Source organism: Anabrus simplex, chromosome 1 (assembly GCF_040414725.1).
Source record: "Anabrus simplex isolate iqAnaSimp1 chromosome 1, ASM4041472v1, whole genome shotgun sequence".
Lineage (NCBI taxonomy): Eukaryota > Metazoa > Arthropoda > Insecta > Orthoptera > Tettigoniidae > Anabrus > Anabrus simplex.
The window spans coordinates 414,803,097-414,829,723 of NC_090265.1; the positions used below are offsets into that span (position 1 = coordinate 414,803,097).

The window sequence follows — 26,627 nt, forward strand, 5'->3', positions numbered from 1 at the left end:
TTAGCAGCGTTGTATTTCCACATAATAGCAAATGTGAAAAATTTGTTCAGTTGAGTAGGTGTCGTCAATACACCTCTTTTACTGTCATCGCGTGTCTCTTCACAGATCCATGGCTTATACTGTTCATTTGTTTTGTCTTCTCTCAATTGTGTCACATGGGGATGAGCCTATTCTAAATTTCGTGATATAATCTGGAATCGAATTTGGATGGGAAACGTCTGTGCTAATTCTTATACCACGAGAAGATACAGCTAGTTACCGATTTTTTTTGTAACATTCCCAGCTAGCCGGTATCAGGTCCCGTGCAGCGTGTTTTGTGAGAGAACATAGTTCATCTCCGGTGCTGTAATGACGTCTCCCTAGGCCAGAAAAGCCGGATCTTGTTACATGCTACTCGTAATAGCCTACCAATTTGTGTGCTGTTCCCAGGAAGGAACTGGAGATGTACAGACAGGCAGCAACGTAAGCCGAGTCGATATCTCTAACAAAGCCTCGAGCATTTATTTACTTAACTAGCTCAACTTGGTATCCGATATCTGGGAAATCATTCGGCCAATTCCAGAGTTGTATTTCCAGATAATAGCCTGCTCTTCAAATGTGCAAACAGTTATCGGTTGAGCAAGTGAACTTGGTGCACCTCGTTCTATGTTGTCACGTACAGCTCAAAATGCCAATAATCGGCAGCTGTGAGTAACATGTCACCTTCGGCGGCCACCCAAAATCAGTGCGGAAATTGGCTGAGAATTTAAGGCCGGTTGTCCATTCTTATTTCATGGGATATCGAAAATTCCCCTCAAACTGATACAGAATGGAGTGGTATCTTTTTCGGTGATGCAAAGATGGAAATGGCTAGGGTTGGGAAAGTAGCTTTTTTTGCTAGTTGCTTTACGTCGCACCGACACAGATAGGTCTTATGGCGACGATGGGATGGGAAGGGCTAGGAGTGGGAAGGAAGCGGCCTTGGTCTTAATTAAGGTACAGCCCCAGCATTTGCCTGGCGTGAAAATGGGGAAACCACGGAAAACCATTCAGGACTGACGATGGTGAGGGTTCAAACCTGCCATCTCCCGAATGATGTAAGCTCACAGCTATGGAACCGAACCGCATAGCCAACCCGCTCGATTTATTAATTTTCTATTTATAAAGGTGTACTTGTTTTTACACAGTACTTTCTGTTAGCTCAGTGCACTTCATGTCTGGCTCCATGGCTAAACGGTTAACGTGCTGGCCTATGGTCACAGAGGTCCCGGATTCGATTCCCGGCAGGCTCGGCAATTTTAACCATAATTGGTTAATTTCCCTGGCACGGAGGCTGGGTGTATGTGTTGTCTTCATCATCATTTCAGGTCGCCTACGGGCGTCAAATCAAAAGACCTGCACCTGGCGAGCCGAACCAGTCCTGGAATCTCCCGGCACTAAAAAAAAAAGCTATACGCCATTAATTAATAATTAAGTGCACTTCATTCTGAAGTTGGCATTATTATAGTATTACGTGTTTACTTTCATCTATATTCAGCTGTTGGTATGTTAAAGTCGTCGTTTCTTGTTACAACCAAATTGTATTGTATATGTTTGTACCTCCTGGTGGCTCCTCAACTTGTCTTCTACAGCTTATTTCAAATAGTGTTTCTCAAATATGCTTAAAAGTTCATGACTTACGTCATTGTTATTACTCATTACATTACCTCCCACAATGCGCAGTCAGTGGCCTAATGGTTAGCAGCTCTTTTTCCATTTGATTCTCATTTGGGTGATGCGAAAATTCAAGTGAAAAGGTCTCGTAATAGGCAAGTTTCTTTATTTCGATCCGACACACCTCCCCACGTTTATATCGGTTTGGTGGAACACCCAGTCTCAGCTCAGCCGAATGCCTGTACCATTACACCAGTGCGCCCGCAATAATAATAACATACATACATACATACATACATACATACATACATACATACATACATACATACATACATACATTATCATTATAGACTGTTATGCCTTTCAGCGTTCAGTCTGCAAGCCTCTGTGAATTTACTAAACGTCGCCACAATCCTCGATTTGCAACTAGTGTTGTGGCCTCATTTAGTTCTATACCTCGTATCTTTAAATAGTTAGAAACCGAGTCTAACCATCGTCGTCTTGGTCTACCTCTACTTCTCTTACCCTTCATAGCAGAGTCCATTATTCTCATAGGTAATCTATCCTCCTCCATTCACCTCACATGACCCCACCACCGAAGCCGGTTTATGCGTACAGCTTCATCCATCGAGTTCATTCCTAAATTAGCCTTTATCTCCTCATTCCGAGTACCTATTGCCATTGTTCCCACCTGTTTGTACCAGCAATCATTCTTGCTATTTTCATGTCTGTTACTTCTAACTTACGAATAAGATATCCTGAGTCTACCCAGCTTTCGCTCCCGTAAAGCAAAGTTGGTCTGAAAACAGACCGATGTAAAGATAGTTTCGTCTGGGAGCTGACTTCCTTCGTACATAATACTATTGATCGCAACCGCGAGCTCACTGCATTAACTTTACGACACCTTGATTTAATCTCACTTACTATATTACCATCCTGGGAGAACACACAACCTAAATACTTGAAATTATCGACCTGTTCTAGCTTTGTATCACCAATCTGACATTCAATTCAATACTGACATCAATTTAGTCTTCGAGAGGCTAATTTTCATACCATACTCATTGCACCTATTTTCAAGTTCCAAGATATTACACTGCAGGCTTTCGGCACAATCTGCCATTAAGACTAAGTCGACAGCATAGGCCAGACTGCTTATTACATTTCCTCTCCACCTAACTGAATCTCTCCCTGCCAAATGGCAGATACCTTTCAGCAGATGATCCATGTAAACTACGAACAGCAAAGGTGAAATATTACAGGCTTGTCTAACCCCTGTAAGTACTCTGAACCAAGAACTCATTCTACCATCAATTCTCACCGAAGCCCAATTATCAACATAAATACCTTATATTGATTTTAATAATCTACTTTTAATTCCATAGTCCCCCAGTATGGCGAACATCTTTTCCCTCGGTACCCTGTCATATGCTTTCTCTAGATCTACGAAACATAAACACAACTGCCTATTCCTCTCGTAGCATTTTTCAATTACCTTGCGCATACTGAAAATCTGATCCTGACAGCCTCTCTGTGGTCTAAAACCACACTGGGTTTCATCCAACTTCCTCTCAACGACTGATCGCACCCTCCCTTCCAAGATGCCAGTGAATACTTTGCCTGGTATAATGAGATAGCTCGATAGTTGTTGCAATCCTTCCTGTTCCCTTGCTTATAGATAGGTGCAATTACTGCTTTTGTCCAATCTGAGGGTACCTTACCAACACTCCATGCTAATTTTACTACTCTTTGAAGCCATTTCATCCCTGCCTTCCCACTATACTTCACCATTTCAGGTCTAATTTCATCTATTCCTGCTGCTTTATGACAATGGAGTTTATTTACCATCCTTTCCACTTCCTCAAGCATAATTTCACCAACATCACTTTCCTCCTCCCCATGAGCTTGGCTGTTCGCAACACCACCAGGATGACTTCCTTTTACATTGAGAAGATATTCAAAATATTCCCTCCACCTCTCCAGTAATTCCCTGGGATCTATTATGAGTTCACCTGAATTACTCAAAACACTGTTCATTTCCTTTTTACCTCCCTTCCTAAAATTCTTTATTACTGTCCAGAAAGGTTTCCCTGCTGCTTGACCTAGCCTTTCCAGGTTGTTACCAAAATCTTCCCATGACTTCTTTTTGGATTCAACAACGATTTGTTTCGCTCTGTTTCTTTCATCTACATACAACTCCCTGTCTGCCTCGGCCCTCAATAATAATAATAATAATAATAATAATAATAATAATAATAATAATAATAATAATAATAATTAACATGTGCTGAAGTAGTGTTAACGTCTTAAAACGTGATGGAAGTAAAAGATTTCTAAAGATGTTTCCGTAAATGTAGCATGGTTAAAGTATTAAGCCACAATCGGTCAATTTATAGGGAAGGTTGGGGTGTTCACGTACTCGGCAAGTCACTCGTTTTCCGTACGATAGTAGTCATTCAGAAAAACCTGTAAATGATCCTACTGGTGAATGAATTGCAATTCGCGCCTTAGCGATTACTGCGACACCCGACTTGTGAGGGTAAAACAGTTTTAAATTACACTGACTGACAGAGCAAATGCAACACCAAGAAGGAGTGGTTCGAAAGGGATGAAAGTTGGGGAAAAAACAGAGACGGCACGGACGAATAATTGATGTTTATTTCAAACCGATATGCAGGTTACACAATGCGCACGGCATCGACTCAGTAGGATGTAGGACCACCGCGAGCGGCGATGCACGCAGAAACACGTCGAGGTACAGAGTCAATAAGAGTGCGGATGGTGTCCTGAGGGATGGTTCTCCATTCTCTGTCAACCATTTGCCACAGTTGATCATCCGTACGAGGCTAGGGCAGAGTTTGCAAACGACGTCCAATGAGATCCCACACGTGTTCGATTGGTGAGAGATCCGGAGAGTACGCTGGCCACGGAAGCATCTGTACACCTCGTAGAGCCTGTTGGGAGATGCGAGCAGTGTGTGGGCGGGCATTATCCTGCTGAAACGGAGCATTGGGCAGCCCCTGAAGGTACGGGAGTGCCACCGGCCGCAGCACATGCTGCACGTAGCGGTGGGCATTTAACGTGCCTTGAATACGCACTAGAGGTGACGTGGAATCATACGCAATAGCGCCCCAAACCATGATGCCGCGTTGTCTAGCGGTAGGGCGCTCCACAGTTACTGCCGGATTTGACCTTTCTCCACGCCGACGCCACACTCGTCTGCGGTGACTATCACTGACAGAACAGAAGCGTGACTCATCGGAGAACACGACGTTCCGCCATTCCCTCATCCAAGTCGCTCTAGCCCGGCACCATGCCACGCGTGCACGTCTATGCTGTGGAGTCAATGGTAGTCTTCTGAGCGGACGCCGGGAGTGCAGGCCTCCTTCAACCAATCGACGGGAAATTGTTCTGGTCGATATTGGAACAGCCAGGGTGTCTTGCACATGCTGAAGAATGGCGGTTGACGTGGCGTGCGGGGCTGCCACCGCTTGGCGGCGGATGCGCCGATCCTCGCGTGCTGACGTCACTCGGGCTGCGCCTGGACCCCTCGCACGTGCCACATGTCCCTGCGCCAACAATCTTCGCCACAGGCGCTGCACCGTGGACACATCCCTATGGGTATCGGCTGCGATTTGACGAAGCGACCAACCTGCCCTTCTCAGCCCGATCACCATACCCCTCGTAAAGTCGTCTGTCTGCTGGAAATGCCTCCGTTGACGGCGGCCTGGCATTCTTAGCTATACACGTGTCCTGTGGCACACGACAACACGTTCTACAATGACTGTCGGCTGAGAAATCACGGTACGAAGTGGGCCATTCGCCAACGCCGTGTCCCATTTATCGTTCGCTACGTGCGCAGCACAGCGGCGCATTTCACATCATGAGCATACCTCAGTGACGTCAGTCTACCCTGCAATTGGCATAAAGTTCTGACCACTCCTTCTTGGTGTTGCATTTGCTCTGTCAGTCAGTGTATTTATGTAATGGAAGAACTGGAGCTTGTGGCTCAATGGATATAATTCACTTTGAACCAAATTGTCTGATAAAACGAAGAGTGGATCGAGAATAAGTGAATAGAATAATGATTGTTCTAGAAATCGCCAGCGTAGTGATCTTAGGTTCAGAGCCGCCGCCCACGCCCCCCCTCCCCTCGAGTTCGATTCCCGCCGGGTCGGTTATTTTAGCCGCATGTCTGATTACTTCATATGACTAGGGGACTAGGAGTTTGTTCTCTTCCATCTTAACACCCATTTACATACAACACATCACACCACGTCACCAGGGTGGAGGTATCGCGTCGTCCCGGGTTTAAAACGCAAGAAGACAGCGTATTTCGTTCACATGTTCAGAAATTACTAATACAACTGATCATAAAAGGCAACGTAGAAGGGAAATGTGGACATGGGCGGAAAAGATTATTCTAGACATGGAACCTTCGACAATTGTTTGATATCTATGATACGGCAACTCTGCTACGGGAAACACTAAATAGGAAAACTTACTCCATGTGATGGTCGGTCGCCAAACTTCTGTGGGAAAATGACTTCCGAAAAAGAAGAAGAAGAAGATGAAGTCTGCCCTAGATATTTAGCCTATATAACGTGCACTTTGTTGGCCCACTAGGTCAACAAGAAGATGCAGTATTTCCTCAAGTGGATGTCCTAGGAGGGAAGCTCCCGTGGAGGTCAGAGCAGGTTCAAGAGGGATGTGACCTCAGCTCAGGATATTGCTGAGACTCGCCGCAGCATGAGCGATCCAAAATAATCATGTCGTGCTTGATTCGTTCAATCTGGCGGGCGGTTCGCCAATCACCACTCGGCTGGGGTAAACAGATTACAGTTTCTCGTTGAGTGGAGTACAGTCTCATCCTAGTTCTAACAGACACTGCATCGTCTACGTTTCACCATCACTTAGTGGAGATGTCCTCAAATGGTTTCACAATACTGATCTCTCTTCTGTAACAGCAGTGAATGAGAGAAATAAAAATATTGGCACGTTTCAATTTCACTGTATATTGATTTATTTCGTAATTAATGTTTTTGGTTTTACGTCCCCTAACTATGTTTACGGGATTTGGGGAAGCCAGAGTGGCGGAATTCTGGCTCGCAGGAGTTCTTCACGAGCCAGTAAATGTGCCGACAGGAGGCTGATGTATTTTATTTTTGATATAGAGTTTTGAGAATACACATAAGGTTGAGATCTAATTTAGATTTTACTTATAACTGATGATCAGTGTGTTTGTTTAGCAGAGCTGGGAAAGTCAAATCTATGTTAGAGTTAGGCCTCCATGTTGAATTCTACGTAAGGCCTGCTTCGATAAACTGTAAGATTTTAGGAATACCTCGAAAAACCTATATCGCTGAAATATGCTACTGTTTATAAAAAAAATTCAAACCCTTGAGACAGTCAAATTAGGTGTGTTTATTATACAGTACGGAAGAAATTATAACAATTCACTGTCGTACATATAGGAAGTACCAACAAGGAATGTGTCCCACCCCTCTCTTTAGAATTTACCATGCTCGTCTGGGTATCGAATAATGTTTTAATATTTTTATCAGCATTAGCGATAGTTATTGTTCTACCAAACGACCACTATTCAGTCTGAAGGTCTGCAGATTGCTAGGTGATACGTGGTCAGCACGACTCATCCTCTCGATCGCTGTTCTTGATTTTACGGACCAAGGCACTATCTCACAGTCAGATAGCTCCTCAATTCTTCTCATGTAGGCTGAAAGGATTTCGGATTCAGGTAAAACTTCCTGACCTGACTGGCAATCGAAGCCTTAAGGCTTGTTATCTTTTCGGACGACCGTCGTATTGTTTTTAGCCATGAAGCGTTGCTCATAAGGCGTTGATTGTTCCTTCTACGTTGAGCAGAAGGTACACACCTCAACAAATATCTGGAACACAAAATTAATAATAACTTAAGATAGTATCGTGAATTCGACCGGGTTTCCTCCCGTCGTACTGAGTTCATACCAGTATTATTAGATAAACCAAAATATTTGTACGTTTTTCCTCCAAATTTTTATTATATACAGTATAGATATATTATGCGTCGTGGAGAAGGAAGGCTTGAAAAGCACATAATCTTGGAAAATCTGCCTGGAAAGAGGGAGCGTGGGCGAGCACCTATACGCTGGACAGATGGCATAAAATATGCAACAAAGACATCGTTCACACAGTCTGCCCGTATAGCAGAAGACCGTGGAGGATGGATGGACACGGGTACAAAGAAATATCTTCAGAGACCTCGATCCTCGGGATTGAGGGACCGATATAGACATAGACATACATAACTTATATTTGGTCGAGATTTTAACGTCCATTTTGTCTGTCCAGGATGTGTCTTCCTTAGTTTTTTTAAGTGTATATGATACCTTTTATATTCATCCTTCGTAGCATATTTTTATACATGGTATGTGGTACCTATGATGCTTGAAATATGCGCAAATGACTTATTGTTGTATTTATTGATGCAAAGAGCCTACTTAATGTGCAATAGTGTAACCAGAATAACTGATTGATCCGAAAACTAGTATAATATGCAACATTTAACACAAATACACAAATGACTTATCGATGCATTTATGGATACACAAACTTACGTGCTTTGGAATAGTTCACGGAACATGTTCAGAAACCCCAAAACTGACTTCACTGTACTTTTTACCTCTCTTAGCAACAGTACCTGTCGCTCGTCGGAGGTCATCTTGGCGTTCTTTTACGGAGGCAAAACCACGCATAATGTGTGCGACCAGTTCGTATCTTGTGATTACTTTTTCTATGTAGACTTCGCTTTTCATCCATCTCTAAAGAAAAAAGTCCAGTAGAGTAAGGTCTGGGCATCTTGGTGGCAAATTAACGTAATCACCGCGATCTTACTTTCGAGGAACGTTGTATGTAATGTAAATGATGTGAAATATGCAAGGACCCAGTAATGCTGGAGGAACATATCCCATGTAACAAAGGGAACCTTTTGCAATAATGGTGGAAGCTCGTTTCACAGGAATAGATACGGCGGCCCTGTAAGACGATTCGGTAAGACAACAGGCCAACTATCCGACGTCGTCCGTCGATCATACCGCACCGCGCATTTATACGGAGAAGTGATGTTGAAATTGTGTTTTCGCAATTGTATGTGAATTATCGTCGGACCATTGATATGAATTACGAGTATTGCTGATAGAATCACAAATAAAAGTATCGGCGAACAGAATTAAAGGAATTTATTGGCGATTAACAATTAACTACCGACAAAATTCAGTCGTCTAGTTTCTTCATCTACGTAAATGTGTTGCACCCGCTGATGGTGAAAAAAGATGCAAACCATTGGGATGTAATGGTTGCGCACCACACAAACAGCTGTAATTCCACACACCTTGTGAATTAGGCACACTTTTATATGACCTCTCCCCCCCCCCCCCCCCTTTTACTCTACCTCTCGGCATATTTACTTCCGTCCTGAAACAACCTCTGTATATGTTACATGTGATATTTTAAAATATTGAATCATGATTGGATTTCTCTGTGTGTCATTTATTTATTTATTTATTTATTTACCTAATATTTATGTATTTATTTATTTATCTGTTTACTTATTTATGTATTTATTTATTTATTTGTCTATTTTTTTGTTTTTTGTTTTGCAGGATTCCTGTTTTCACCGAGTACATATCCCAGGTAGGAACGGTTTGGAATACTGTATGATTGACCTTCATACTTGATATTTTGTTAACTTTTTAAATTCCTGATATTGCTGCATTAGTTACACAGTTATCAGATCAAGGCCGTACCCAGGAATATTTTCGGAGGGGGTTAGGTGGGGTTTTTTTTGCTAGGGGCTTTACGTCGCACCGACACAGATAGGTCTTATGGCGACGATGGGATAGGAAAGGCCTAGGAGTTGGAAGGAAGCGGCCGTGGCCTTAATTAAGGTACAGCCCCAGCATTTGCCTGGTGTGAAAATGGGAAACCACGGAAAACCATTTTCAGGGCTGCCGATAGTGGGAGTCGAACCTACTATCTCCCGGATGCAAGCTCACAGCCGCGCGCCTCTACGCGCACGGCCAACTCGCCCGGTAGGTAGGTTAGGGTTTTTTTTAAGGGGGGATCTTCCGAGAACAAACACTATATTAACACATTAATTTTACATTCAAATAGAGTTTACAGAAATAAAAGTTTGAAATAGTTTTAGAGCAGTCATGGGCGCCCGCAGGATCTTTTCCAGCGGGGGGCACATTAACAATTTTCTTGAATATAAAAACCAATATAACGTCAGCAACATTAAATTGTTTACAGAAACTTCCAGTTATAACATATGCTAGATGACTGTCAGTAATTTCAGTTTATGAAATAATCTGGTATGATATTAAACAATTGAACATCAACATCTTTAGAATTCCACCACTTGCCCCCCCCCCCCCCCCTTGCGGGCGCCCATGAGAGCAGTACTTTTACAACTCAACGGGTGAAGTAGAAAGGTAAATTTATGGCGGTCTGGTGGCCAGAACACGCTTTAACACGTGCGTGCAGTGCGACACAAAGATGTCTGTCATTTGTTTAAACATGGAGGTAACAATATACTTCCCGCTTTTGCCGCTAATTTCTGGAAAAAGATGTCTCTGCCAGTTACAACGTTACGGGAGATTGCCATCATAGCCTTAAGGGGCTCACTGATAATTCTAAGAAATCACAGTTACAATTAGGTTACCTTCAATATTTCTCAAGTACAGTATATCTATTTCTCTTCTAAAAATAAATGTAAACGTATACTTTGTCGCAAGGCAGCCTCTGCATGAGAGGAAGTATTTCATAAAATAAAATAAAATATTAAAATATTTAGAGGTTTGATTCATTTAAAAGAAATATTCTAGTGGCTCGATAACATGAAGATATTTCTGTATGTTTATTGAAATTGATTTTTATACTGCAAAATGTATTAAGAACGTAAAACACAAGCAGTCTGTATATCTAACCAAAATTAAGATTCCAGTTATGTTTTCAGTAAATTTATTAACTATATTCATAGAGTAACATTTAAAGATGACAGAATTTATCGGTTAAATTCAGTTGTTTATTTAGCAAATGCTTATTTTTATAATATTTGTAATTTATTGTAGGCTATTTCAAAACCGGCAGGCCCTATATGCTGTTTAACTTCCTCAATTTCACTTTTATTTCGGAGGGGGTTTGAAGCTCCCTATCCTCGGTACAACCTTGTATCAGATCATACGTATGACATTTCAGTACGGGTAGTTCGTGCCCATCTCTAAACATGAAGTATTTATGACGGCATTTGCCATACGCACTAGAGTAAACAAATTAGCTGAACCTCTGTCATAACATTCATTGCACAAAGATGTAAGGTTTCGCTAAACCATCACCGAGGGAGTTGGCCCTCCGGTTAGGTACGCGTCGCTTTGAGCTTGGATTCGGGAGATAGTGGGTTCGAATCCCACCGTCGGCAGCCGTGAAGATGGTTTCCCGTGGTTTCCTATTTTAACACCAGGCAAATGATGGGGCTGTACCTTAATAATTAAGGGCACGGCCGCTACCTTTCCAGTCCTAGCCCTTTCCCATCCTTGCGTCGCCGAAAAACTTCGATGTGTTAGTCCGACGTTAAACCACTAGCAAATAAATAAATACATACTTAAATAAACCGTCATCGAAACCATCGTGGATGGCGACATTTTTCTGCCAGCCTGCGTTCTAATTACCTAAAAAAAAAGAGCCTAAGGAGCTGTTTATGGTCTGTCTGACTAACAGTATATCGCTAGAAATAGGATTCGAACCCGAAGCCATTGACTGAGAAGTTACAACGATAATCTTTCATCATGCTCCTGACGGTCGATATAGTTAGTGGTAAATGTAATCATTGTGCCCGTATCAATGTAGTATTTTCAAATACGGTAAAAGCATTTCCTCTATGACAATATTAATTTGACATCTTGGTGCCATTTGCAGTTAAACTGATATTATTATTATTGTAACTATTATTATTAAAGCAAGCAAGCTTGTAGTTTTATGTTATTGTTGATATCGTTATCATAGCGATGGGTTCCCCAGTTTCATGTGAAAGGCCAAAATCCCACTGGCATTGGTCGGGATTCGAACCGCGATCGCCTTGCACAGAAACCAGTGGCTATACCATTCGGCTTTACGCCCTCCTCTATTATTATTTTTTTTTTTTTTTGCTAGGGGCTTTACGTCGCGCCGACACAGATAGGTCTTATGGCGACGATGGGATAGGAAAGGCCTAGGAGTTGGAAGGAAGCGGCCGTGGCCTTAATTAAGGTACAGCCCCAGCATTTGCCTGGTGTGAAAATGGGAAACCACGGAAAACCATTTTCAGGGCTGCCGATAGTGGGATTCGAACCTACTATCTCCCGGATGCAAGCTCACAGCCGCGCGCCTCTACGCGCACGGCCAACTCGCCCGGTATTATTATTATTATTATTATTATTATTATTATTATTATTATTATTATTATTATTATTTGCTCGTTTTAAAGCACTGGAGAACGACAGTTGTAAAAGAAGTAATGGCCCAAGTAAGTCAGATATTTTCCTCTGTCACCTGATCCAGGTGGCGTTTTGTTTTATCGAACTCACTTCGTTCCCGGGCTCCAACTTCGTACCCCATATGTCGAGTGAGTCCGGACGATAATGGGCCAAGTTAAATGACGTTTCCACTTGGTAATGAGGGAGTGAAAGACGAAGTACCGCGGTGAAATCGATTGGCAGCCAGCCGTCTCCCACCCCGCCTATCCTCACCGAGATTCCAACCGCTGACCACGAGTGTAGTTAATCAGTGGTCTGATCGGAGTGCTGTGGCAGAGCCAAATAAGGCCGTAGCCACCACGTGTCCATATAGAGATATGATGAAAGTGAAACCATTCGTTATTGCACTGGCATGTTCTCAGTAATAACGGCTGTACTTTTCATCAGCGTGTACACATGGCCGACTTCGGTACTGGTGAACAGTGCCTCTATACTGCCCTAACAAAATTCCACTAAGCTAGTAAAAGTTGCAAGAGGATCCAAATACAAACATAAATACAGTACATAAAGAAACAAACAAAGCATGTCGTTAAGGATGACATTGTATTTAGGCATTTGTGACTACAGCGTCGATATTCCTGGTGATGTCTTTGTTTACGCCCCCATTAGACTATACAGTCATAGTAAAAAGTATTCGTACACTTAATACTGAAACAAAAATACTTTACTTAGTACACTTATTGTCATGTACATGTTATAACATCAATAGGTTAGCTTTCTGTACACTATGTAAAGATATATACATCACAAAACATAAAATTGATACATGTCTCTGTCTATAATAGATAAATAACTGAAAATACCATGATTTCATACTCATAAAAAGTATTCGTACAGTCCGGTTTTACTTTCATTCGCCACGGATTTTAGTACATATTTAGTATTTTGTTGGCAATCCTTTTTATTTTACAATGGCCTCAAGCCGCCTAGGCATTGAATGAACTAGCCTGGAGGTGAAGGTGGGCTCAATCTTACCCCATTCTTCCAAAAGAGCCATTTTCAAAGCTGTCTTTGATGAAATATTTCTTGTGCTCAGTCTCTCTTTAAGATAAGCCCACACATGTTCAATCAGATTCAGATCCGGGGATTTGGGGGGTGTTACCATATATTTGGGTGTGTTTTATAAAATCCACAATCCTGTATCAAGGGCCGTATGCTTTGGATCATTATCCTGCATAAATACATAATTACCCAGAAGTCCCATTTTTTCGGCACTAGATGCTAGATTTTTCTTCAAAATTTCAATATAGTATTTACGGTCCATCTTTCCATCTATGAATTCTAAGGAACCTACTTCAGCTGAGCTCATGCAACCCCAAACCATTAAACAACCTCCACCATGCTTCACTGAAGGAACCAGATTTTTTTCTTCGAGTTCTGTGTTCGTTTTCCTCCACACCTTTTAGCCATGTTCTTGAAAAACAGTGAATTTACTTTCATCCGTAACTATAATTCGATCCCAGAATTCTAGAGACGCATGTTTATAGTCGGTAGCATATTGTAGTCGTTTCTTCCTATTTGCTGAAGTATTTAAAGGTTTTTGCCTGGCATTTCTACAATGATACCCATTCGTATATAAACACTTTTGAATTGTGGAAGCACAGATATTAAGTTTTAAATCCTTTCCTAGCTCAGACGTCAGTTTTGCAGCACTGATTCTAGGATTTTTCGTAACTTTCCTGAGGATTAGTCTTCTAGTTTGATCGTCTAGTTCGCATGGACGTCCACATCTACGTGCATTTTTGAAAGATTTTCTCTCACCATACCTGTCAATAATTCCCTGAATTGTAGATCTTGGTCTCTTCATAAGTTTCGATATTTCTGAGAGCGATTTACAGGAATTATGAGTCTGGATTACAATTCTTCTCTCTTCTTCTGTTGTTTCTTTCATTTTTCGGCCCATCTTACCGATTGACTGTATCACTTGTTGTTCACAACGACTGAAGCACAACTGGCTTGGTAAAGACGTGACCTTTACTGCTTACCTGCGTTGCAAGGGATGCCATCAAGGACTTTGATGTGAAGATAAATCACCTGTACGATTACTTTTTATGCACCTATATTTCAAACTTATTGGATGATACGTTTGTTAAAACGAACATTTCTCAAGTACTGTTGTTATTTCCGGTACGTATTCATACTCATGTTTCGCGGAATACCGAAATATAGAATACTAGTGAAATTTCTAGCAGTCTATGGACAATGCGTCAACTACAAACGATAACCTTCCTTAACTTTTAAGGTGTACGTATACTTTTTCCTATGACTGTAGATTATTCGCATTTAATTCGAGGAACACGATAGTGAAGCTTTTATATACGAGGGTCGAGTCATGAGTCATGGCAACTATTTTTTTTTCTCGCGAACAGGATACAACACGGAAAATCTAAGATATGCATTTGGAAATATAGGATATGTACTTATGCATAGTGCCTGAAGACAAATTCTGACTTCAGGAGATTCTCGTAGGAAAGTGACAGAACACAGGCCATTTGTAAACATTGTTTTATTTTGGTATAGACAGCAAATACACAAGACTACGTACAAAGGACAGGTCTCCACTGATTACAGACCTTCAAAATAATCACCATTATCCGTACATCTTTGTCCATGGACACTGGACAGCCTGGGCGAGACAAATCGGCAGTTGATACTCTACCCCGTTTGAACGTCTCCACCCACCTCGGCACTGTTCTATAGGGCATGACATGCACACCTAATGCTTCCCGCAGCTCTGCATGGCATTGGCGTGCATTTCTGCCGCGGAGAACTGCCATTTTAATATACGATAGTTGCTCCTGCTTGTTGACTTCCATTTTGTGACGCTCTCACTCACACACTGAACTTGGGGGCATGCTTAGACCCACACTGTTGTTTACATACACCATCTAGTGGCATCATACGCAAGTACATACCGTATGTTTCCAAATGCATATCTTAGATTTTCCGTGTTGTCTCGTGTTCGCGGGGGAAAAAATAGTTGCCATGACTTATGACTCGACCTACGTATACGGTATATATATATATATCTCGACAGGAGAAGGACTCTCAATAACTTTAAGGTAAACTTTTATTTTTCATCTTCAATCGCACTAAGATAAGTTAATAATTACAGAAGAGTGTATTTCGGCAATGAACGTGTCCGTATCGAAAGGCTCCAACATGAACTTGTCGCCATCGTCATGATGTGGCTAAAATGTCGGGCTGTGGTCAGTGGACGGAATCGGCGACAGTGGTTCACATGTTATCGAGACAACGTCAGTCTGAAAAGGGGAAGCATTCTTCCCATTGCATTATATGGTAATGGCAAAGTGGCAACAACCGACCACCACTTTTTGTGGTGGACAACGACGACAGAAAAACGCTCGTGTGTAAGGACCCTACGCAGTTCAGAGAACTCAAGTATGCGGGACAAACGGGAAGTAGTAGTTTTGTCGGAGGACCGGAACACGGGCAGCGTTGTAGGTCTCTTAAATGTGTCATCTCTCTATGCATGGGCGTAATTAGAGCATTTTGATTCCGGGGGCAAGGATCACCGGGGAGTCCATGGCGCTTCCCTTTTGAGAACAAAAGTATTAGTAATATTCTCTATCTTCCATTCAATATTCTATGTTAATCACTTTAATGGAATTTAAAACTCTGTTAAAATAAGGGACATTCACACAGAATTAAAAAGTAGACCTTATTCAAATACATTTGTTACTTGGCCTGTTTTTATCCGTAAAAATAAAAATCGTCCACCTCTGTGGTGTAGTGGTTAGTATGATTAGCTGCCACCCCTGGATGCCCGGGTTCGAGTCCCGGCTCTGTCACGAAATTTGAAAAGTGGTACGAGGGCTGGAACGAGGTCCACTCAGCCTCGGGAGGTCAACTGAGTAGAGATGGGTTCGATTCCACCTCAGCCATACTGGAAGTGGTTTTCCGTGGTTTCCCACTTCTCCTCGAGGAAAATGCCGGGATGGTACCTAACTTAAGGCCACGGCCGCTTCCTTCCCTCTTCCTCGACTACCCCTTCCAATCTTCCCATCCCCCACCTAGGCCCCTGTTCAGCATAGCAGGTGAGGCCGCCTGGACGAGGTACTGGTTATCCTCCCCAGTTGTATCCCGCGACCCAAAATCTCACGCTCCAGGACACTGTCCTTGAGGCGGTAGAGGTGGGATCCTTCGCTGAGTCCGAGGGAAAAGCCAACCCTGGAGGGTAAGCAGATTAAGAAAGAAAAGTAAAAATCAAGCACGTAACATGGACAACAAACTTTCCTTTATTTTCTATAATGTGATCACATCGTATTTTTACACAAAATAAAGTCTTCTCTTGCGATTTGAATTAAAGTCATTCATTAGTTTTGAAATTGCAACATCAGTACTACTTTTGATAGCCAAAAAACCAAATAGGGTAACCTCTCCTGGGCGATCGTGTTCCTGCAGTGTCGGCAAGCATAAAAAATACTGTACCTCTCACAGGTTGCTAAATTCATTGGAACTGTATAAAAATATATGGAAAAATTTAAAAAATTGGAGTAAATACACTTTTCAAATACTTATCAACAAAAAGCAGCTATTTCTTGGATATATTTGTTTTTTATTCTTTCACTAGCTGATGTACCCGTGCTTCGCTACGGGATTCTCAGAAAGACTGACTTTGTGGTTTTCCTAAACTGAAATCAACATAGGTCATTACAAAAACGTAAGTATGAATGTAGCGATTAAAAGCAATGCTATCATACAACATACTCGATCAAATGGAAAGCCGCACGTTTTATCACTGTTAACGAACAGTGCTGCGGTTAGATTGCGGTGTCAATCTAATAGTAAATAGAAAACAAAACAAAAATAGTCCAAAGTTCCAGAGCTGGGATGACCAGGCCGCAGATTGCCATGAACACTCATCTGCCATTATTCCGCTAAATATGCACACTGTTCATTCCAATCAGTGCCTCAGAGTAGGGATTGAATAGCCCGAATGCTATGATGATCCAGTGTGTTACGTACCAGTAGTTTCAGAAAATGTATAAACCAGGGGAATGGCATGCTAAAGAAGAAAGTTATCTAACTCCCCAGCTACTTCCCATCAATATTCAGACAGGCTGTTACACTCTGTACGACTGGGCGAGTTGACCGTGTGGTTAGCGGTGCGCAGCTGTAAGCTTACATCCGAGAGATAGTGGATTCGAACCCCATTGTCGGCAGCGCTAAAGATGGTATTCCGTGGTTTCCCACTTTCACATCAGTCAAATGCTGGGCCTGTACCTTAATTAAGGCCTAACGCACTCCTAGCCCTTTCCTATCCCATCGTCGCCATAAAACCTATCTATGTCGGTGCAACGTAAATCAAATAAAAATACTCTGTACGCAGCAGTAATCCTATCCACCGGAGATGAGGGGCAACAGAAGACACAAAGCACATCACGACAAACAATGGTCAATGTAATGTTATTGTTGATCAATGTTATGAGCTTTCTATATTGTAGGCCTTCACATTTAGTTTTCTTTCGACTCTGTGATTTGTAAAATATTTTATGCCATAAACTGTAGTTCCTTATTCTCCGACTTTACATACCGATTTTCATTAAATACTGTTTACCCATTTTCTCGTTACTCGGCGCTGATATGGACTTAGTAACAAAAATCCAAATTCATGAATATCTTTGTGATCATAGTCAGTACGGTAACAATGTATAAGACATGAATAATAGGAAATTTAATTTTATATAACCTTAGTTATGTACTCATCGATTACACCTCTAAGAAATATTTGAGAATTACATTTTAGGCCTTCCCCTAAACTACCATTTCACTCAGCGTGAATAAAACAATTTACAGTCTAGACTATAGCGACTTATTTCCTCACTTTGCATACCGATTTTCATCAAGATAGGACTACTAATAACAACAATATTTGAGAATTAAATTTTCAGGCCTTCCCCTAAACTACCATTTTTCTCAGCGTGAATACAATTATTGATAGCCTAGATTGTAGCAATTTATTCCCCAACTTTGCATACCTATTTTTTTTTAAATACGACCACTAATAACATAAATAGTTGAGAATTCAATTTTATGCCTTCCCCTAAACTACCATTTCACTCAGCGTGAGTAAAATGATTTATGGACTAGATTGTAGAGGCTCATCTCCCGACTTAACATACCGATTTTCATTAGACCACTAATAACATAAATAGTTGAGAATTCAATTTTAGGCCTTCCCCTAAACTACCATTTCACTCAGCGTGAGCAAAATGATTTATAGCCTAGATTGTAGAGGCTCATCCCCCGACTTCACATACCGATTTTCATTAAATTCTCTTCAACCGTTTTCTCGTGATGCGTGTACATACATACATACATACATACATACATACATACATACATACATACATACATACATACAGACAGACAGACAGACAGACAGACAGACAGACAGACAGACAGACAGACAGAAATTACGGAAAAGTAAAAAGTGCATTTTCTTGTTACTATGGACATGACCGATACAGAAATACCATTATTTTCAAATTCTGAGCAATGTACAGACAAAACTCTTATTTTATATATATATATAGATATAGATTAGTGTTTAAAATTAAAAAAAAAACACTGCAGCTCATGCAGAAAAAGTTTCTTGTCCAAAGTGTAAAACTTACTAACGTATTTTACACTGACCACGTCTACTTCGCTTCCATTCATAACTTGACTTAAATGGTTGAGAATATCCAAGTAATTTTCTTGAAGCCTGGTCTCTCTCTCTTGCATGTCAATAACAGAAAACAGCATTGTAGCTTTATAGTTCTGTTGCTCTGTCTCAATTTGAACTTTTTTACTTCCACCGCCAATTTTCGCCGGATTGTTGTCCTTTCTTGGCAACTCTGCTACCTTCGTGCAGCGTTTGAACAAAAAATTATTCAGTTCAAAAAGATCGTAAAACTTCAAATGTCCTGTTCTTCACTGATTTTACAACTTCGTAAGGCACACTGCTGGACTGTAGGGTCTTTCGTAATGACGGGCATGACATTTCGGAGTGTGGAAAGACGCCTGTGGAATACTGCATCCCGGGCAAGGACACGGCCTGTTCGAGATCATCCCGTGATGTCTGCTGACAATGAAGAGGTCGTGTTTGACACTATCCGGCGTAACCCTCATACTAGCACAGGGGCCATTGCACAGGAGACAAACATCAGCCGAGCGTCTGTTATGCAGATATCCAGTGGTTTCACCCGTACCATCTGCATTTAAACCAGAAGCTCCATGGTCATGATTTCGATGTCCGGGTGGCGTTCTCTCAGTGGATCCTACAGCATGTGGACACTGATCCTGCTTTTCTAGCGACTCTCTTATTTACGGACAAAGCACGATTCCACAACAATGGAACCGTTAATCGCCATAATATGCATTAATGGAGTGTGGGTGATCCCCATTGGGTGCGACAGACAACTTTCCAGGTACAGTGGGCGTGAATGTATGGTGCGGAGTCATGGGTGATCATCTTATCGGTCCCCATTTCTTTTAGGGCCATCTGACCACCCAAGGCTATCTGCGGTTTCTCCAGGATGAACTACCACAGTTTTTGGATGTAGTTTCAACATGACGGAGCTCCACCGCACGCGGCGGTGGTCGTCCGTAACCGTCTCCATGCGACGTATCCTGATAAATAGATAGGAAGGGGAGGACCTGTCCCCTGGCCCACCAGATCGCCCGATCTTACGCCCCTGGATTTTTTTCTGTGGGGCCATTTAAAACAACTAGCGTATGCACAGGAACCGGCCAGCCCTTGTCACCTTAGACAGTTCATCACCGTGGCATGCCAGCTGCCTCTGTGGATCCGTGGTAGAGTGTCGGCCTCCGGATCCCAAGATAGCGGGTTCAAACCCGGCAGAGGTAGTCGGATTTTTGAAGGGCGGTAAAAAGTCTATTCGATACTCCATGTCGTACGATGTCGGCATGTAAAAGATCTCTGGTGATACATTTGGTATTTACCCGACAAAATTCATTAAATCTCAGCCATAGACGCCCAAGAGAGATCCGGTTTACTCGGTCTGCCATCTAGAGGGCCTAGAGTAAAACGGAACGTCGAAATTTACGAGCAGACAGCCAAAAGGCGTCAAATTGAAATGTCTGCACACGGTAGCTGAGGCCATACGATTATTATTATTATTACCGTGGCATGCCGATCCGTTTCGCCAGACATGTTGTAACTGTTCGCTCTCTTAACTTCACACTTGAGAAGACGAAAGTTAATACCTGGAGACACATTAATATAAAAACTATATGTGGCTTGCTCGCAAATTGCCACGCAAATAGAATCAATTATCATACCGTGGTTTCCCATTTCTCTGTGTAATGTTTGGGCGCCAGCGTAACAGTTTTAAATAAAACTGTAAAGATAAATTTATATTTACTAGCATAGAGACTTATACTTATATCACAGGGGTAGGATTTTAAATAATTAACCAGTAAGTATCGCTTGAGAAAGAAAATTAACGCAATAACTGAAATCCTGTCACATGTTTCCCAGCATCTATCAACCCAGCTCCATGTCAACGGCCCTTTTCAGGGCCAAATAAACAAATCAGTCTGTGAAGAATACCGGTATTAAGTACACAACTTTGCCACATCCTAGGCAACTGACTTAAAAAAATACTTGCATGGGACTTGAACCTTCTAACCCTCGACCACTGTCAACTATCACACACACCCTACCGCGCGCTAGCCATGTGAACTACTGCGACACTTGACCTACGGCGTCCACTTCCCAGCCTCTTCTGGCCACATACCAGAATCTCCACCCAGCACCATACCCAATGCAACGATACATCCGGTCTTTTACAGGGTCAAATAAACAAATCAGCCCTTGGAAGCTATCAAGTATGCAACCTTACCACATCCCAGGCAACTGGCTGTTAATTTTTTTTTTGTGGGATTCGAACCTCCTACCTCGAGAACTGTCCACTAATTTCTTGCCGCCCGCTTGCCATATGAGCTACTGCGACACTTGACCTACGGCCCCCACATCCCAGCCTATACAGTACCGTGCCCCCGGTCTGTGCGTCCACCTCCTGTTTTAAAGTACGTGTTTGAACATTATTGAAATTATTTCTATCAACATTATATAGGTAGCCTATATAATTTTGCAACAATCATTTTGTGTAATTGAGATAAATTAAACAGAGTAACGAAAATATACCTGTCAAATATGTATTTCTTTCTTTCTTTCTTTCTTTCTTTCTTTCTTTCTTAATCTGATTACCCTCCAGGGTTGGCTTTTCCCTCGGACTCAGCGAGGGATCCCACCTCTACCGCCTCAAGGGTAGTGTCCTGGAGCTTCAGACTATGGGTCGGGGGATACAACTGGGGAGGAGGACCAGTGCCTCGCCCAGGCGGCCTCATCTGCTATGTTGAACAGGGGCCTTGCGGGGGATGGGAAGACTGGAAAGGATAGACAAGGAAGAGGGAAGGAAACGGTCGTGGCCTTAAGTTAGTTACCATCCCGGCATTTGCCTGGAGAAGTGGGAAACCACGTAAAACCACTTCCTGGATGGCTGAGATGGGAATCGAACTTACCTCTACTCAGTTGACCTTCCGAGGCTGAGTGTACCTCGTTCAAGCGCTCGTACCACTTTTCAAATTTCGTGGCAGAGCCGGGAATCGAACCCGGGCCTCCGGGGGCGGCAGCTAATCACACTAACCACTACAGCACAGAGGCGGACGCGTCAAGCTTCCTTAACTACTAATTGCATCCTGCAGGGTAAGTGTGGCTGCAAGAATTGAATGGTTTGATGATGATGATGATTGTTGTTTCTAGGGGCCAAATATAGGCTATCTGTCGCTGGAAGTGTCAGTGTAATGTGAATGTTCACAAGAACGTATCACGTACATTGGCCGAGATTCGATGCCCCCCTTAAGTGAAAGCTCAGCAGCAGAACGCCAGTGACCTCATGCCTTCTCCTGGTGTTCCTTTTTTTAAACAAGCAGACGTGATTCATGCAGTTGTGGAACGTCCTGTTAGGTGCATGTTCACTCTGTTACGAAAGAAATTCTTCACAGTATGTAATTGGCAAAGTGGGCTGTTATTACGTCACTCGTGGTGCCCTCGAGGCTGAAGTGTTTGTACTCTCCTGCACCTGCCTAAATGTTTCTTTGAGCTCTCCCACCCATTCATTAGCGCGAAGCTCAATGAGGCTCGCATGCAACATCCTTTGTTGTTGCCATTTACTCTGGGGTTTTTCAGTTAAAATGAAAAAGTGTTCATAATCAGCTGGTTGACTTAATTACCGAGCATTGTTCTTTTAACCGCTTGTCGTAGTGACGAGTGCTCATGTTATCGGGTTTGAATCCCTACCGATCATCCTTGAAATGTCTACCTCCGTAGCGTTAGCAGCTTCCATCCTCGGGGGCTCGGGTTTGATTCTTGGCAATGTCAGAAATTTGAGAATGGCAGGAGGGCTGTATGTCAATAAATAGGTACATGCAGCTTACCTCCATTCGAGGTATGCCTGAAAAGAGCTGGTCGGGGTAGTAAACTTTTGTTCAGAGGGCCGTCGGTTCGATTCCCGGCAGGATCGGAGATTTTAATCTTAAGTGGTTAATTCCCTTGACTGAGGATTGGGTGTTTGTGCTGTCTCGAACATTCCTGCAACTAATACATCGCACACAACACCATTTTCTACCAGAATAACACGCAGTTTCCTATAAATGACATATGCCGTTCATCCTTGTCGAAGGATCTGCCTTACAAGAGCTGCAACAGGCTAGCAATAGCCACACGAAGTTAAAATCGTTTACGTATTTTTTTCTCCCTATCTTTCAACGATATGAATATTCCGAAATGGTGATGTTCGTTCCCATTCCTGTTTCTACTTTATGCAAACATGCACGTGAGAACAGACACAGCGGCGTGTCGCTTATTTACAGTAGATGTATTCGTACTCTCAAAGAATAGCATTTATTTAACTACGGACTCTTTAAGAACAGACTCTCAGAATAATAACATGTATTTAACAACGGGCATGAAAACAAGAACGCTTATTTAACAACGGACTTTCAAAGAAACAGGGCTAGCGTCTAGCGTGGGCCGTTGCTAGCACGCTCCAGCACACTCCTGGACACAACTGTCATTCAGATTTAGACAGACGAAGCACTCACTAAGAATGTAGGGCTGTCCACTATCACAGTCCTCGTTGATTAGATTAAATATCGATTTTTAGAATATTAAAATCTTAAGATCATAATTCCGTCCAATTTTGTGTTTCTCTCCCAGATTCATCCCCGGTTGTAATGTAGTATTTGCAGAATACTGTATCTTCCAGCATCAGATAGGACAAGTTAGTTACTTTAATCGATCATCCACAGTTTGATCTGTCACTCTGACAGCTTGAAAGTGACTGAGGAATGCCCGATTCTAATAACACCATTCATTTTAGAGCTAATCCCTGTGATAAATGTATTGAAAGCCTTGTTTCTAGGGTCAGTAACCTTGTCGAACTTGTGCATGATGCCGCCTTCCGACTCAATAAGGAAAGCGATGCGCTACTTGCTCATCATTTATTTCCCTTGCATGTCCCATCAGAGACACCTTATTTTGGAGCTGCTGCAGGTCCAACCATCATTCGGGCTGAGAACTCAGCAAACAAACAAACAAACAAACAAACAAACAAACAAACAAACAAACAAACAAACAAACAAACAAACATGTCATACTTAGGAATAATAATAATGGTTCTTATGTTCCACTAACTACTTTCACGGTTTTCGGAGACGCCCAGGTGCCGGAACATAGTTCCGCAGGAGTTCTTTTACGTGCCATTAAATCTACCGACATGAGGCTGACATATTTCAACACCTTCAAATTACCACCAGACTGAGTCTAGAGCTAACCTGCCAAATTGGGGTCAGAAAGCCAGCGCCTCATCTGTCTGAACCACTCATTCCGGCCAGGCACCATGTGACAGTTCAAAATCCGCGTCCGTGTATTTAAAAAAGTTTTCTGCTTGCATAATATAATATTTCATATAAATATTAACTGTATAGTAGTAAGGATGAATAAAATGTGTCGTCGACTTCCTAAACTAGGAAAACAAGCAGAAAATATTTGAGCTGAGTTTCTTTACGACCTGTAAACTGGAGTTTGCGAAAGAATATTTTTGCTTGATCAGCTCATCCTTTGAAATTCGTCAGCCTGTTTCCAGTCATTCGACTGGGTCAGGAATGTAATGAATGAAGTCCCCATCTAGCGGCGTGGATAGGGATTGTGCCGGCTACCGAAGCCTTTCGCACTCCTCTGGGGCAATGATTAATGACTGAGAGATGAAGTGAAATTATATTGGGGAGTGTTGCTGGAATGAAAAATGACGGGGAAAACCGGAGTACCCGGAGAAAAACCTGTCCCACCTCCGCTTTGTCCAGCACAAATCTCACATGAAATGACCAGGATCTGAACTACGGAACCCAGCGGTGAGCGTGAGAAGCCGGCGTGCTGCCGCCTGAACCACGGAGGCTAATCAGCTCAGCCTTTATTTCCGTTTTTTTCTTTTTCTTCTTTGATACGAATTTGACTCCATCTCAGAGCTCCACGACTGAGTGAATGACATATCATCGACGTACTCGAAACGCCATGTTTAATTAATGTCACTTCTACAAGTGACCCCTATTACTTAGGTCATGAGAATGATCTAGAATTGTCAATCACATTGTTCCCTCTTCGTCCAACGCGTGAGTAGTAATATCCTAGTGTTCCCGGTGGACAGTCATGGTATAATGGACAAAGAAAAACTTACCTATCCACAGTATAGGGATATCTTCTTGTTTAACCTGAATTCTCTATCCCTCCCCTCCGTTCCTCCGCGCCCTGCCTCGGCGAGCGGACCTCGGGGCGGGACCTAAAGTTACCTCTTTTAACAGAACTTCATGTGAGCGAAATACACTGACTGACAGAGCAAATGCAACACCAAGAAGGAGTGGTTCGAAAGGGATGAAAGTTGGGGAAAAAACAGAGACGGCACGGACGAATAATTGATGTTTATTTCAAACCGATATGCAGGTTACACAATGCGCACGGCATCGACTCAGTAGGATGTAGGACCACCGCGAGCGGCGATGCACGCAGAAACACGTCGAGGTACAGAGTCAATAAGAGTGCGGATGGTGTCCTGAGGGATGGTTCTCCATTCTATGTCAACCATTTGCCACAGTTGGTCGTCCGTACGAGGCTGGGGCAGAGTTTGCAAACGGCGTCCAATGAGATCCCACACGTGTTCGATTGGTGAGAGATCCGGAGAGTACGCTGGCCACGGAAGCATCTGTACACCTCGTAGAGCCTGTTGGGAGATGCGAGCAGTGTGTGGGCGGGCATTATCCTGCTGAAACAGAGCATTGGGCAGCCCCTGAAGGTACGGGAGTGCCACCGGCCGCAGCACATGCTGCACGTAGCGGTGGGCATTTAACGTGTCTTGAATACGCACTAGAGGTGACGTGGAATCATACGCAATGGCGCCCCAAACCATGATGCCGCGTTGTCTAGCGGTAGGGCGCTCCACAGTTACTGCCGGATTTGACCTTTCTCCACGCCGACGCCACACTCGTCTGCGGTGACTATCACTGACAGAACAGAAGCGTGACTCATCGGAGAACACGACGTTCCGCCATTCCCTCATCCAAGTCGCTCTAGCCCGGCACCATGCCAGGCGTGCACGTCTATGCTGTGGAGTCAATGGTAGTCTTCTGAGCGGACGCCGGGAGTGCAGGCCTCCTTCAACCAATCGACGGGAAATTGTTCTGGTCGATATTGGAACAGCCAGGGTGTCTTGCACATGCTGAAGAATGGCGGTTGACGTGGCGTGCGGGGCTGCCACCGCTTGGCGGCGGATGCGCCGATCCTCGCGTGCTGACGTCACTCGGGCTGCGCCTGGACCCCTCGCACGTGCCACATGTCCCTGCGCCAACCATCTTCGCCATAGGCGCTGCACCGTGGACACATCCCTATGGGTATCGGCTGCGATTTGACGAAGCGACCAACCTGCCCTTCTCAGCCCGATCACCATACCCCTCGTAAAGTCGTCTGTCTGCTGGAAATGCCTCCGTTGACGGCGGCCTGGCATTCTTAGCTATACACGTGTCCTGTGGCACACGACAACACGTTCTACAATGACTGTCGGCTGAGAAATCACGGTACGAAGTGGGCCATTCGCCAACGCCGTGTCCCATTTATCGTTCGCTACGTGCGCAGCACAGCGGCGCATTTCACATCATGAGCATACCTCAGTGACGTCAGTCTATCCTGCAATTGGCATAAAGTTCTGACCACTCCTTCTTGGTGTTGCATTTGCTCTGTCAGTCAGTGTATATCAGTAGTGATCACTGTAATTCGCCATTTAAATAAAGATTATTGTATTATTTTTTACCTGATGATAATCATTTATCGTTTCTGTTAAACAACAG

General features: G+C 43.1%; 1 protein-coding gene across 1 annotated transcript in view; it reads left to right on the forward strand.

The window, feature by feature from the left end:
* The window catches only part of LOC136856878 (uncharacterized), a 1,002,838-nt gene that overhangs the window by 182,134 nt on the left and 794,077 nt on the right, over positions 1 to 26,627 (forward strand). The window contains exon 2 of the mRNA XM_067135095.2: positions 9,291 to 9,321. The gene's annotated coding sequence lies outside the window, so the exon portion shown is untranslated. The remainder of the gene's footprint in view (positions 1 to 9,290; positions 9,322 to 26,627) is intronic.